Source organism: Cyprinus carpio, chromosome B16 (assembly GCF_018340385.1).
Source record: "Cyprinus carpio isolate SPL01 chromosome B16, ASM1834038v1, whole genome shotgun sequence".
Lineage (NCBI taxonomy): Eukaryota > Metazoa > Chordata > Actinopteri > Cypriniformes > Cyprinidae > Cyprinus > Cyprinus carpio.
The window spans coordinates 776,598-792,308 of NC_056612.1; the positions used below are offsets into that span (position 1 = coordinate 776,598).

At 40.0% G+C, this 15,711-nt stretch overlaps 1 long non-coding RNA gene across 2 annotated transcripts in view; it reads left to right on the top strand.

The window, feature by feature from the left end:
- LOC109104625 overlaps positions 1-6,416 on the top strand; it is a 94,617-nt gene extending 88,201 nt beyond the window's left edge. The window contains exon 5 of one of the 2 annotated variants that reach the window (XR_006156655.1): positions 4,755-6,416. This is a non-coding gene — a long non-coding RNA (uncharacterized LOC109104625). The remainder of the gene's footprint in view (positions 1-4,754) is intronic. The other variant, XR_006156652.1, reaches the window with a different exon arrangement.
- Positions 6,417-15,711: the final 9,295 nt, after the last annotated feature.

Consider the following 15,711-nt stretch of genomic DNA (forward strand, 5'->3'; position numbering starts at 1 on the left):
TGCAATCAAACTTATAGCTTAATGTGTTTTTTTTTTTTGTTGTCTCTGGGTTAGCATCATCTGAGGTCCTCTGAGGGGTTGGCATCATCTCTTCTCAGGTGTTCTGGATCCAGGCTAAAGCTTGTGTAAATCCTAGTTACCATGGGATGTAAATCCCAGCAGAAACAGAGAAACAAATAGAGGCATAATTAGCATAGCTGCTGTTCCAGCCAAGTAAAATTAATTAGTTTAACCCAAGCTAAAGAATATTAATGTGCATTTGATCAGATATAACTGCAGTCCAAAATAATAAACTTGAATTGAATAACATTATTTATTATTATTGATAATAATAATAATAATTATATATATATATATATATATTGCCAGGTTAAATGTTGATTATTAGTAATTCAAACCCCTTTATAAACCTCTCTACTTAACCAGCAGTCGTGCAAATCCACCATGTTTGTAGTTTTTTAAACACTTTTTATTTGTGTTTGTAGTTCTGAACCGAATCCTTCACCAAAGCCAATGGATTGTGGGCAATATAAGCTATTAGATTGTGCACAGATCCTGGGACTTTTGGCATACTCTTTTCAACATACAGTACATACAACATACAACTTTGGGACACACTTATTTTAATCTCACATAGTATTTAGGATGTGTAGTATGAATATTAGGGCACAGGGATTGTCCTTTTAAAGAGATAGATGGATGGATAATATAGTCTGCAGTCTTCAGCATCTCACTGAGAGGGATACAACTTAAGCGAAACGTGATTTTAAAAGGGAACGCATTGCTTTTCAAGTCAGAGACGTGAGGCTGTGTGAGAAATGGTTTATATTTTGTAACTAGCTATATTTGACTTGCTTATTATCATGAAAACAGTAAGAACTTGCAGACGCTTCAACAGAGTGGATGTCTGGAAGACAACACCGACACGCACAAACACACGCCCACGACTCCCACCGCTCCACCGAGAGCCGCGGTCGGCCGGCTGTTGTTTTGCGAGACTTAAGGGTTTTGGGAAAAATAATGAGCTCATCGCTCTGGCCCGGAGGTACCGCTGGCAATTACCGTGATCCATGCTCCTGCTCAGCGGGAATTCACTTCCCTCTCAGGTTTTCTGGGACAGAGAAAGAAGACCTTCGCAGGGTGCAGGCATTCTTTTCTTCTGACATCTGGATTCAAGGGGGCCACATATTCAAAGCAACACGTCAGTTGCTAAATAAGCCCGCTTTATGCACATGGCTCTGATGAAAATGGCTCCCGTCCAAGCATAAACAAATGTCCTTGAAATCAAAGTCAAGCGTTTTGCTAGTTTTTCGCAAGCTCGACAAACAAGACCATTGAATAGCTACTCATGCTCCCTCCACCAGCAGAACAAATGTGGAAGTTGTCAGGTTGTACAGATGTGTTTCCACTGAATCTGCCAGGGGTCGCTTGGTGTGGGGTTTGTGTGAGCAGCAAAGTCGATAAATGAGGCCAGTGCATCAGTACGATGTTGAAATCATCCGCTGCCGTCCACTCAATCTCCCTCATAGCCTCACACATAAACGCTCCTCATGGTAAGTGAGACTGACATCATGTATAATTGGCACTTTCTAATCTCTGGCCCAAAGCATGGATGAAGAAATTATTTCCACAAACCTTTTTTTTGGGCTCTTTCTCACCGACGGGGTCCCAGAGCAGCTCTACGAGTGTAATGCTTTATTACCGCTGTGCTTTACATACGCCACCTGTATCGCATATGAATCTGCTGCTGGGCTGAATGTTCAGCGGATGTCAGATCCAAAAACTTACTGAACAGCTGTTTCTTATCACAATCTGGAAATATACCCACTAGCGACAATCTTCAGAATCCAAGCACAAAAGAAAAGCAGAAGAAATGACCACAATTAGACTAAATTGCCTTTGGATGATGTCAGCATCCTTGATTTTGTTGTAACTCTCTCCGTGTCCTCAGATTGCCCTCATGCCCGTTTGCACCAAATTTCACACTCCTAACCCTAACTGTTCCCAAGATATAGGTCAGCAAGTTTACATGCTCTCTTTTGTTTTGGCTTGAATCTGCAAAACGTTTCAACAGCTTGAAATTCCCTGAATATCTTTAGCTTTCATCGTCTCAGTGCGAGGACTTCTTCCGCTGACAGGACTTAAACTTTGCGTGAACAGCCATCATGAGTCAACATCGCTACGCTAGGATATTAATCATGTCTGTTTATTTGTCGTGGAGATCCCAGATGTCAGAGACGAAGTTTGCACGTCTAATGAGAAAAACACACAGCTCCATTTTTAACCCCAAGAAGTTGGCAGGTGCAGAGCTCAGAGCCGCTGATGTTTCACAGCCCTGTTATTAGATTCAATATTCTCACTTCAGCAATAAAGTAAGGCTGTTTTTCATTACTCTGTGAACTTATTAACAAGCTTACTTTATCCTTAAAGGCTCACACTTAATTGCATTTGGAGAGGAAACGAGACTTGGCTTGAATGCCTAATGAGGACTTTTGAATATGATAAAGGGTTCTTTTTGGATTACATCTTTTATTTATAGTTAATTTTACAATATTAGTCACAAATGGCAATCGCTCACTGTTTTATGAAACTCCTCCAACACGAGGAGCCTCTGAATCACTAATAACTTCAAGCATTTCTGTGAAACGCTACATTTGACACCTCAGCGCTCATTATATTTGTAGAGGACGGTGTGATTGATTCAGGCTGCTAGTTTAGCATCACATCAGCAGTCTTAGCTTGTTAACATGAAGGATTTCACTGACTAGAAAACACGCATCCGGTATCCAAGTTTAGGTCTTGCACCTGTCAGAAAAGTGACAATTTATGAGTGTGTCATGCTCCTCATGTAGGCGCCTGACTGATGTTGAGACGTAATGGTCGAATCCTGCAAACAGACCCCGTTGGTGCGACCACAGGCTCCTCTGAGTCTCTAGAAGCCAGAGACCCTCACAACATCTACTGACTCACTCAACCCCTGCTGCGAGACCCTCTATATCCACCTTTACTCTCGCCGACGTGACCAATTACTGCAGCGCGCTGTAATTTCATGTGTACATATGTGGCTTGCGATGACATGATTTAGATTAAATTTTGGCTCCGACTGCTCTGAGAACATGGTGACTGTATGGAATACATGGTCACATGACCCCTTGTTGTGGCCAGTGCTGTTTTCAGCTAATTGTGATGATGTAACCATTGGTTTTCAGAGCTTATATATGTGTCAAGCTCACAAATGTTTGCTAGACCGCAAAGCAAAGGCACCACAGTTTGTGTAACTCCAAGACGTTGTTGTTTATGCTAAAGGATTGCAATCCAATCTGTTTTCAGAAGGGAATACTGGCACGCTACTCACTGAATATTATGCAGGATGTAATAGGTTCATGTGTTAGGTTCAAATTCTGGGGACGGTTTTTATGGAGGGGGCTAAACCGGATTTAGTACAATTCATCAAAAATCATAATGTGAAAATCAAATCCGGCAAAACAAAGAAAAAAAAAGTAAACCTTCAACATGAATACTTCTCACACATTGCAAAAAAAAAGTAAACATAAAACATAAAAACTGCTCTATATTTCAATTTTAGTTTGGGTTATTTTAATACAGTTTTTTTACAAATTATGAATACTATAAATGTTATTGTAACTGTTTTTAACATAAAAAAAAAAAAAATTTGAGAAACAGAAGTGCTGAAAGCTATTTCCTGATGCTTAAACAGTAGAGCATGATGTTCTCAGTGCAAGATTCTGGGTTTGATTTCAACTGAAAATTAACATGCATTAACTATTAAAAATGTAGTCTTTAAAAGCAGTGCACATTTCTTTGGATATAAGCGTCTTCCAAAAGCATAAATGTAAATTTAAACACCCTCAGAGTATAGCAGATAAACTGACATAACAAAATACAATTAAAGAAAAAAGTTTTTATTTTGGTTCTGGTCATATTTCATGCCTTTAACCATGAAATATGCAGGTCGAATTTGATCTGCAGACACTGTAAACGTAACGTAAACTTTGTACACACGTTGCACAGCACATCAGAGAATTGACACTTTACAGACATGATCCTAAGTGAGGAGAGTAGTCTGTGAAACAAAGAGCACAACGATTGTCCTCAACACGTACTGAATTTAAAATTTTTAAAATTAAAATTAAATTTAAATTAAATTTATGCATTTAGCAGACGCTTTTATCCAAAGCGACTTACAGTGCACTTAGGCTATCAATTTTTACCTATCATGTGTTCCCGGGGAATTGAACCCCCAACCCTGCACTTCGTAACGCAATGCTCTACCACTTGAGCTACAGAAACACTAACTCTTAACTCTTTAACATTTAACTCTGCGAATGGCATTCAGATATCGTCTCTGAAATCAAACATAGTTATTTCATTCTTTTAACAATGGGTAAAAATCCCTTTAACAGTCTGATGGTGAGGGATCAAGTTCATTTGTCACATATCACACTGGAAACAGAAAATAAAGTTGCATTGCATTGTGGGATTCCAAGAATGTGCTGTTGTTCACTGGTTATTGAGTGCAGCAGGTCCTTTATTCTATGCGTACTCAAAATTCACCCACACTACACACAGTAAAAGAAGTGTGAGCTCAGCCCGACTCCTGATGTCATCGCTGGTTGGGTTTATGTTGGTGATTCACATTCTGTATGATGTATATTTTATTTGCAGTTCTTCACTGCCCATGGACTCTGTAAGATATATTGCAAACCATGATGTACTTTGTTTTCTTCCCTCAGAAACTGCTTTTTGGCGCCTGGCTCAGAATGAACATTCATCACTGGTGGGCAGGACGCGGTGAGAAACCGTAACGGCCAAAGTTCACACAGAAAGGAATGCTGAACTCCTCAAGAGGAGCCCGAGAAATCCAGCATCAGCACAGAGGAGCCGGAGGAGCCTCATCGCCTCTCCGCTCGCTCCAGCCCTAGAGGCCCATAAACAATAGCCTCTCCTCACAGCAGCCCGGGCCGGATCCCAGCAACTCTATTACTATTCCAGTTGCCACGGGGCGTTGAGCCGCGGTGAACTGCGACCCCTGGCCTTATTTTCAAAGCTGATCTCTGAACTGTGCTGTGGCTCAGCGATTCGCTGTGAATGCAGACGTGTAGAGAGGGGAGCAGGTGAATCGCTCTTCCTCTGCTATTGTTTTTGATGTGGAACATGCTCTGAGGCGATTTCTCAGTGTGTGCAAAGAGCAAACGCAGGGAAGTCAAGAAATTTGGCTTGAGACGTGGAGAAGTCCATGACTAGCAATACGGATGTCGGCAAAAGCTGTTTGCGTTTTGATGTCCAAATGCTTTGTGCAGAGCGCACTTTGCTTCCTCTTGCATCGATTAAGACTTTAGGTGATAAGGTCCAGCATATGAAAAATAATCCCTAATTTAAGTTAAAACATGCTTCCAACATCAGTCTAAAAACTCCTAGCATCCTCCAGTCCTGACTGAAATAAAGGCAGCTAACTGTTGTTCGTTTAGTTGTGTACATCACCCTTTTACTGCCTCGAATCCTTCCTGCTTCACTCTCTGTGTGTAAATCAATTTGGGCTCTAGGCTGATCTGCCTTACAGACATCTTTTCCTTTGATTGGGTTCCCACCGCAGCCAAGTGCAGGACTACAGACAGCCTTAAGTTCTTTGAGGGATTTGTACTCCCCCTAGTCCTAGCTTACCCGCCTTGACTCTATCTGCCGTCCTCCACGGGCTCGGAGAATTCACAATCCTGGGCTCCGCTGGGCGGGAAGAAAAGAGGCTTTCACTGCAGACCTACCTGCAGGGCAAACGTCCTTCACAGGCCCTGATCAGAAACTCCTGTTTGTAATGAATTCAAGCCACATAGAAAGAACATTTGTGAGAGATTTCGGCTTTCAGGACACCATCCACTGCATCCTTGAAAGACAAACTTTTATGCTTGAATCTGGGTTAATTGAAGCTTAAATTGAGACTTGGTTTGGTTGTGATTTTGATGAAAAACTATTAAATATACTACTGTTCCTCTGTGTTGCAAATGAAAGTGCACACTTAATGTAACAGCATTACTGCTGTACAGCTCTTACTGTTGCTGCAGAATATACTATAATATTGGAATTTGAAGTATTTCAAAGTGATGAGGTCATCGATAACCCTTTATTGTGTAATAATGGCCACTGTTACACTTCCTGTTTACTATTGTAATTAGTAGTAGCAGACAGTAATACTGTACAGTGGTCAGTAGGTTTTCCAGCAGGTTTTTAGCACTGTTTCCCCATCTACAATTGGTCAGAGAAACACTCAGTCCTGTCCAATCTTACACCACTGACAGTTTGTGATCAGTAACTTTATTTCCATCCACCTTTTTAAATATTATTTTGTGATTTTTTGTATATGGGGAAAAAAAAAATGCTGGATAGAAGAAAACAGGATGCAAATCGATTTTAAAACATGTGCATTAAAAAACACATGCCCTCAATCGTGTCAAGTAATTTTTTGTTATCCAATGAAAGGACATGCACACAAAAGACAATGGAAACACATTTACCACCGTTTTATCAGGAAGTTACAATTTTGGATGGAAACAGTGTTTTATTAACAAATGTTTCATGCAATATTCCAGTTCTGCGCAACTTTGGAAACAGCAAAGGAATACCTCACATTTGTGCCAATCAATTTCTTGTGATTTAATCTTGATGAATTATGACAATGTTTAAATTAAGCTGTTTATGTTGCAGTATAGTAGATGGTAAAATTGTCTGTGCACCAGAGAGCATAAAGCGGTCCCGACACTATACGATTTACAAAGTCATCAGATTGCTGTTCTCTTCACACTAAACAAAACTCTGTAACTTTTCAGTATAGGTGGATCTATGAATATGCTAATTAGTCCATGCTTCCACCCAATCACAACCTGCTACTTTCACGTGGTTAACCGAAGTAGCAAACGCTGCACAGTGGCATGTATTTGATTAATTCAGCCATATAAGTTTGAACCAGAAACTGATTTCAAAGAAGAGCAAGAGGCTTGTCTATAAGTCTATGTATCAGAATGGTAATGTATTATACATAGGCCCCATCACTCTCTGCAGCTGTTGGACGTGTGACGTTAATTGATATCCTTTGGCTTGACTGTGTTATCTAATAATGTGTTGCAAATGCTACACAAATCATGTTCCTGTTTGCCATCAAACTACCTTTTAAAAATCAGTCTCATGTTGATAGATGCTTTGTCTTTAAGCATATTAAAAACACCGGACAGACATGCAAACAGCGTTTGTAATCTTAAAAGTCTCTAATGAAAAAGAGTTTCAGACCATATTCTGACTGTTAACTGTGGACAGATAATAAATGTCCATGCTGAGTTGTCATGAAGTAAATTGTCCCTTGCAGTGAAAATGAGTTACAGGCCTTGAATTCCCCTCTTAATTAACAGGGTTTAAGATGACGGCCTCAGAAGAAACAAACACACACTTTCAGTCCATCACAAAGCTGCGGAGAGAGACAGAAGAGAGAATGACTGATTATTACACATTTAGCAGAGGATCGCTGTTGTTAGTGCGTCTGATGGCATGTGAAACAGCGCCACCTGTCGACAGACACCGGCACCGCAGTGTCACTCACACAGTCTGCCATCATTCCATCATGCCATACAGCAATCATTCAGTGCAAGAGAAAGGTAAAGATCACACGAGATGCAGTCTGCAGGAAATCCTCGGTCATTTCATCTTCGAAGGTTTAAAGAGAATCAGATTGATCCAGGAACGGTGCTTATCAAGCTGGCAGAAGCTGCAAGCACACATGTCTGGAGTTTATTTAGCTGGAACAGAGTTCGTTAGGCTTCAAAGAAACATATTCCCGTGATTGGGGTCGACTGTAATGATGTTTTATTAACACGCTAGAGGGGGAAACTCCAGAGAAGAAATGTTTTAGCAGCTCTCACTTTGAACCTCCGGGGTTTCTGTTCATTCCCTCGACTTGTTTTATCACCTCGTAAAAAAGCAGGCGTGTTGGTAACTTAGATTTCCCGTTTTAAATGAAAGCTCGAGTCAAGTTCACATTTACCTGTTTAATTGCTGCTACTTGGGCGCAATTATCGCTGAACCAACAAGTGCGTGTTAGGTTCGTTTGCATGTAGATCAGAGTCCAGATCTTTTTGCGTGTGTGTGAAACGATGCTTTGTACTGGAAATGATCTCACTCTACAAGACAAAATAAAGACGTATGATGTTTTTACAGGTTTCTTTTGTATGCAGGGATCTCCACACATCTGGTTTGAGTCACGCTGAGCGTAGGCTTTTCATGAGTCTCTACCTGCATGCAAAGATGGAGAAATGGACCTCCACGTCTCGCTCTCACAGAGTCAGTCAGTGCTGAGGAGGAAAACATCCAGATACCATCAGCATCACATCAGAAGCGCATGCGGGCACGATTTTCCATTTCTCTCTGTAAAGTCCTCACTGGGTCACCTGTCTGCTGCTTCTGACACACACACACACACACACACACACACACACACACACACACACACACACACACACACACACACACACACACACACACACACACCCCGTCTCTGTCTCTGTATGGTGTTGTGCCTAGATATCGGTCTGTCTTATTGCTCCATGTTTGAATCACCCTTTATGAGCAATGCAGAAAATATAAATATATCTGCTTTCTCCAGGCAGCGTGTGACTGTTTCATGTGAGATGTTTCAAACATATGGGCGGCAGTGCCTGTCTCTCTCGCATTCTCACTGCTTCTGCATAAACATATAAGCACCAAAATGCCAGCTGGGACATTTGAAGGCTTCTGCACCTTAGAAAGAGTTTGTTCTCGACAGATGGCTGTCTGTACAGACACTGTAGTGTTCTCTCCATACTTACTGTAGAGCACTTTTAATTTGCGGTATTAACGCTCATTTATCTGATGACAGCGGAGCACCGCCTACTCACCTGTCAATCAAACGTCGAAAATAACCAGCAGTGTAGGCTTTATAGAGTTAATGTTGTCAGTTAGTTATGTGTCCTGTCAAATGTATAAATCAGTTTCAAATATGTTCTGATGTACTGTATCATATTTGATACATGAATTTCTAAGACCACTAAAACTTTACTGTTAAAGCTGTTTCACACACAATCTACGTCTGATTGATAGTTTAGAGTTTTTTATCCAGTCAAAGCTCTTTTAGTGTAATTGTACAAGCGTCCAGCTTCAGCTGCTGCTTCACTTTCTCTGTTCCTCAGCGGAGGAATGATCTTCACAAGCCTCCAGAACATCTCACATCTTCTGAGGAGCCTTTATTTCTTTATCTTTCAGTCAGCACTGGATTGCATTGCATTATATGTTTTTCTAAGGCATATTATTGGAGACATACTGATATTTATATTATTTTATATAATTACTCTTCTATGCTGTTATGAAGATTGTACTGAATTACATTACTAGCTATCAAAATTTAATCCTTTTTGGTTATATAAATATTAGCATCTGCACCAAGTTGCTCAGTGTGAATCTCTGAACAAAACTGAGCTGTTCTTTCTCCTTATTTTCACATATGTCTTAAGTCGCACAGGAATATTGTAGCAATAGCCAAAAATAAATTGTATGGGTCAAAATGACCAGTTTTTCTTTAAGGCCAAAAATCAGTAGGAGATCATGTTCCATGAAGATATTTAGTAAATTTCCTACCATAAATACATCAAAACTTAATTTTTGATTAATAATATGCATTGCTAAGAACTTCATTTGAACAACTTTAAAGATGATTTTCTCAATATTTAGATTTTTTTTTTGACCCTCAGATTCCAGATTTTCAAATAGTTGTATCTCGGCCAAATATTGTCCTCCTAACAAACCATACATCAATGGAAAGCGCATTTATTCAGGTTTCAGATGATGTATAAATCTAAATATCAAAAAAATTACCCTTATGACTGGTTTTGTAGTCCAGGGTCACATACTGTATATCAGACTATATAAGCCATAAAATGCATGAAATGTTCAAATGTATACCATGAGTGCAGTGTAACGTGGAGTAAAAGCATCTGCCAAGTGCATAAATGTAAATGTTTAAGACTCTCACAGAGGTCATATTGACAGACGTCCCTGACTTTAGTAAACCAGTAAAGCTGGAGTGAAGCAAACACAGCTGATGATTTGAAGTGGTTGTGAGTGACGTTCATATTCATGATCCTCAGCCGTTCATGAGCCGCTGCTTCCCAACATCTCATGGCATGTTTATTTGAAATAGCTGGAGCTCAGATGGAATAAAGAGCCTTTTAGTGCTTTCACCATCCTGAGTTTTCGTTTCATCCACAATTTCCTTTTTACAAGCTACGAGCCACAAGTTAGTAGCTCCTCTGAGTCTAAAGCTTATGGATGTTCACCCACACCCAGACAGCAACATAGTGTTGGCCCAGATTCGGCCCACATCTGGCCTGCGTGAAATCCATGGGCTGACATTGCTTGCTGTCTGGGTAAACAGGGGCGGCAGGTTACGAGGTGGATCTCAGTCCTACCGGAGGCGTCGCTGATGTGGGTTTGATACACAGTGCAGGAAAACAGAAGACACGGGTGTGTGAAGCAGCCGCAGAAACGGCATATTAATCCACTCCCAACACAGAATATTTCACCGCACCACATCTGGCATAACACAGGACACGCATCTCTCTGTCTGTGTGTGTGTTTAATAAGCCATGGATGAATATTAAAGGACCAATTGTCTATATGCTTTAGTGTAAATTGTCATCGAAAGATGAATACTATTTTCAACAACACTTTTATGTAATGACACACATACATTCCTTACAAATTTAAAACATATTAGTATACAAACCTTAATCAAACAGGACCTGACCATCATACTACAGTTATGTTTTTGATTTATTCTATTATTATGTTTTTGTTTTTTATTAAATAATTTAGCAAACAACATTACATAATCAGGCACCAAAGTCATGTCTCATGCATGGATTTTATATGAACAAATTCTTCTTAAAGAAGACTTCAGAAGCTTGTTTTGGCAGAGTCTGCACAGCTGTCCATTTCCACTGGAGAGAGAGACGTCTGTTGTATGAGATCCTCACAGACAGTGTGTCAGAGGCCTGATGAAGACATGATGTCCTCCAGAGTCATCAGCAGCTCCACTTTCAGTCCTCGACTGGAGGCTGTGTGTCTCACAGATCACAGTCTCTGATTCAGATCAAAATAAGCATCAGTCATAAATTAATACTCAAAAAGCAGACATTCTGAAGAAACTTCTGACTGCTGTGTGTCATACAATGAAAGTTATGAAAGCTGTTAAGCTCCAGAATGACACCCATAAAAATGCCAGTAATTCATGAGATCTGTGCATCCGATGTCATATGATGTTTTTGTGAGAGTCAAACTAAAACTTTTATTCATTTTTTGACACTTTTATTAAAACTGTTATTTACTTGTTATTCAGTCTGTTCTTCACATAAAGCATTGTATGACTTCAGAACACTTGAATATAGCAATAAAGTCACATTAAAGTGATAGTTCATCCAAAAATGAAAATTTTCATTTACTCGGCCTCCGCTTGTTCCAAACCCGACGAGTTTCTTTCTTCTGTCCAACACAAAAGAAGATATTTTGAAGAATGTGGGTAACCAAACAGTTGCTGGTAGCAATGGACTTCTATAGTAGATGAAAAAAATATATATATATTGTGCAAGTCAATGGCTAACAGCAACTGTTTGGTATTGATAAAAAAATTAAAGAATAAGATACAACTTCATTTCCTTTAAAAATGACAAATGACAAATTTCTGCACCTATTTGCATTGAGGAAGTGAACCTGGATTAAGAGGGCATGTGTGTGTGTGTTAGTGTGTGTGTGTTAGTGTGTGTGTGTGCGCGTGTGTGTGTGTGTTAGTGTGTGTGTGTGTGTGTGTGTGTGTGTGAGTGTGTTAGTGTGTGTGTGTGTGTGTGTGTGTGTGTTAGTGTGTGTGTGGCCTATGGTGCAGGCTGGCAGCAGCTGGCAGTAACTCTCTGAACTTCCTCATTAATAAATGATCACAGAAAACTATCTGGAAAGAGCACAGGCCGCGTGCGTGCGTGTGTGTGTGTGTGTGTGTTGAGGTGGCGAGTGTGGGAGCCAGCGAGGTTTGACCCTTTCAAACATGGCTCTCATCTGTCTGGCTGCTGGGGTCAGAAGAACCGCAGAACGAGAGAGAGAGAGAGAGAGAGAGAGAGTCAATCAAGGCCATTACTGTAGCGTTCAGAGATTGACCTCGCCCTATGGCTCCTGCTGTTTTCACCCTAGGTGACCCGTCCAAACTCCTGCAGCGGCGCTCACTGAGCTTTACTCCAGCAACACAAGGCTGATTTCTATCATCTCTTCCTGCTTCATCGGAGCTAAAGATTGAGTGCTTTGAAGTTCTCTGAAAAGCAGATTTGTGCATGTTCTGATCAGTGTGTGAGAGATGTTGTGTTGCTATGTGTGGCTTCAGTGGTCTTTTTAGCACATAGTGTGTTCTGGGTGTTTTCTTCTCGGTCCTCTTTGGGGAAAAGCTGTTAGTATCAGTGAGCATTGTGAGTGTTTTCTTCTCCTTATTTGGTATTAAGCATGTTCATGATGCTTTGCTTTTTATATAGACAAACAAATGTCCCTGTCTGTGTGTGAGATTCAAATCAGCCTTTATACACATTAAGCAAGGAATTCAAAAGACTTGAAATAACACAAAATTCATGTGCTTTTTGGAGGTTGATGTATTTGAAGGCTCTGATCCTTTTATTTCATGTTATTTATTTATTTATTGCAGAAGCTGTTCATCAGATAACAAATATATAGCTAAAAGAAAATGATCAGCACAAAATGCTTTTTCACTAAAAATAATATCTGCTGTTGCATTTATATCAGCTATATCATTATTATTAAAATTATAGTTATTACATTCATTTTTAAACACAGAAAAAACATTTTTGAAAATATTAAGGAAGAATTTGTCAAACAGGGCAATGCTATATAACTGTATTTAAACACAACTGGAATGTTGGCCAGATGAGCATTGCCTGTTTTACAATAATGATTTAATTCAGTGTTGTTTTTATATTCACTATGGAAGATAATTTCATATCTTTATCTAACTTAGCTGTGTGAAGATAGTATCTATGGAGTTTCATCTGAGGAATAAAGCCCCGGCATGTGCTTCAAAGACCCTAGTGTTGCTGGTTATCAGCTACAAACCTCACACAAACCCACAAAAATCATTTTCCCTTCAGCTAATGTCAGAACACTGTTGTGCTCTCTTTAACATGCACTGACAGTAACACATTAACTGAGATGATGGAGTTTATGGATGCATCCCACTCACTTTAGTTCTTCAGTGCTGTTTCTCTTAATTGACCCGTCATTGTTTGCATTGCAGGAGAGTTATTATAGCCATTTCTATTATAGCCATTTCTATTTATTCATGTCTTTAGTGTTGGAGTTTAATGTGCTTTAAAGACTCTTTAGCATCATCTCAGAGCACAAGAGAAAGTTTCCGTCTGTTGTTGAGTCAGTCACTGGCATGAATCTTTCATGAGGAAGGTACGGGTTGAGCCCTTGCCTCTGTGTTGTTCACAGGAAGATCTCCACAGAGGACCTCCTCTCATTAGCATCGCCTCTCTCTGGCTCAGACTCGTTTCGTGACCTCTGTTGATTTGCTCTTTCCAGAAGACGGCAGGCCTGTGTGTTTACATTTACCTCGCCCATGAGTTTTATCAGACATTTTAATATTAATTAGGCAGAAAAGGCCTGTGATTATGAGGGTCTTAACCTCCAGGGCTTGCATTTGTTACGTGGAGCGTGACGGTGTGACTCCAGGGAGCTTTGATCAGCGGCTCTGACAGTTTGAGGAAGCCATGCAGGTTGAAGTGGCACTTTTCTGCCGATCGCAGAATGGCTTTGTGAGTTCCTAAGTGGCCTGGTAACCCCTCTTTGTCTTTCTTTACCACCAGTTTAATGAAATATCCTGCATGAATTTCTTTGCTGGTTTAGGCTGGTTAGTTCTTGCTGGCAGAAAAACTCGGGTCAACCAACATGATCTTTCTACAGAAGAATGTTAAGCTAGTTGAGGGTCTGCTGAGGACATCAGCATCCAAAACACAAGTTATGAAAAGTAAAGTCCCAAACCCTGCACATCTGTAATGTACTTTGTGTTTCATTTTGCTGTGTAGACTTTAAGTTTGTTGTTTGGCCTTGTCTTGTTCCTGTTCCTGGTTACTGTCTGGTTACCCTTACTGCATTTTGTGGTGCCCTCAGTTTTTGTTTAGTTGTTTCTTTTTTGTAATCCTTTGTTTTCTGAGTTACTTCAACTTTATTATATGTTAAATCGCTGCAGATGGATTCTGCTGTCCTTCATCTCCTAGGGTGTACTAACACTAGGCACGGTTGCCTTGAATCGAGTCTGAGCGTGATCGTCTCCCTCCTCACTCCCTCACTGGCCTGCACTCACATTGCACTTTAGGTTTCAGGGCGGAGCACGCTTCAGAATTATTGTAAATACAAGTTGCCTAATCAGACATTAGTCATGAATGGCCTCTCAAGTCATATTTACTGCTGGGATACTCGAGTTTCCGAGTTAGGTTAAAACATGGTGGAGGGGACAACAATGGCAGCTGGAAATGTACCTCCTAGTCTTGTCATTAAAGTAGTGCATATTTATATAAATATTAGTGCTATCAAGGGATTAAATGCGGTTACTTGCATCCAAAATAAAAGTTTTTGTTTACATAATATATGTGTGTTTACTGTGTATATTTATTATGTATATATAAACACATCAATAGCTAAATCTCAGCTGCTGTTTAAAGGACTTAAAAGCTGCTGGTTCTCCGGATGTACTGAGACCAGTTAAACAGTCAATGTGAATGAACAGAACTGCAGCTGATCGCAGCACTCTCGTGAAACTGTTAACCCTTCACTCACTCTTCATCTCCAGTGTCCCAGCGATCCTCATTTACACTCAGCTCCAGAAGATGTTCCGTTTATAAGCTCTCTGGATGGAGTGACTGTCATCTTGAATATAGCTGTTTGTCCTTCAGTCTGTTAAACTGTTCAAGGAGCATTTTGCAATGGGGTTTAATCTTTTTTAGTGATGCAATGAAAACAGCAGGTTTTTTTTTTTTTTTTTTTTTTTTTTTTTTTAGAGAGACCAATAGTTTGCTCTAAACTTGACTAATTCTTCAGTCTCTATGGCAACAAGGCTAAATTTATCAATTTGTGTTTGCATCTGATGTAACAGGAGTTGGAGAGATGTAACAATCAAACCTCAGAGACCACGCAGGATGATCTTTTCATGAATGTTTAAAATTACCCTCCGATATATAGCAATAATCTGACATATACACGTACCTGTATATCAATTGCACATAAAAAAAACGAACTGTTAGTGCCACAGCATCACCTCTCCAGAGCATCTGCCATCACCGCAGGTTTAACCAGGAGCTGTCAGAGCGAATGAAACGAGCGCCCAGCACTAATTAATCCTTACCTGTCAGCCAAACTACAGGTCATTAACTATATAATGATCATCATAATGGAGCCGGAGATGATCATTACAGAAATTCAAGGTTTGTATCTTGTCATAAATATTAGCAAATTGTGTTTAAGATGGTGCTATGCCCTGTTGGCTTACTCACTATTAAAAGAGATGAGTTTGAGTCAAACTCCCTTTAGTTGGTTATTTCTGTCACAGCTCAGATTAGATAGCTCACAGTGAAA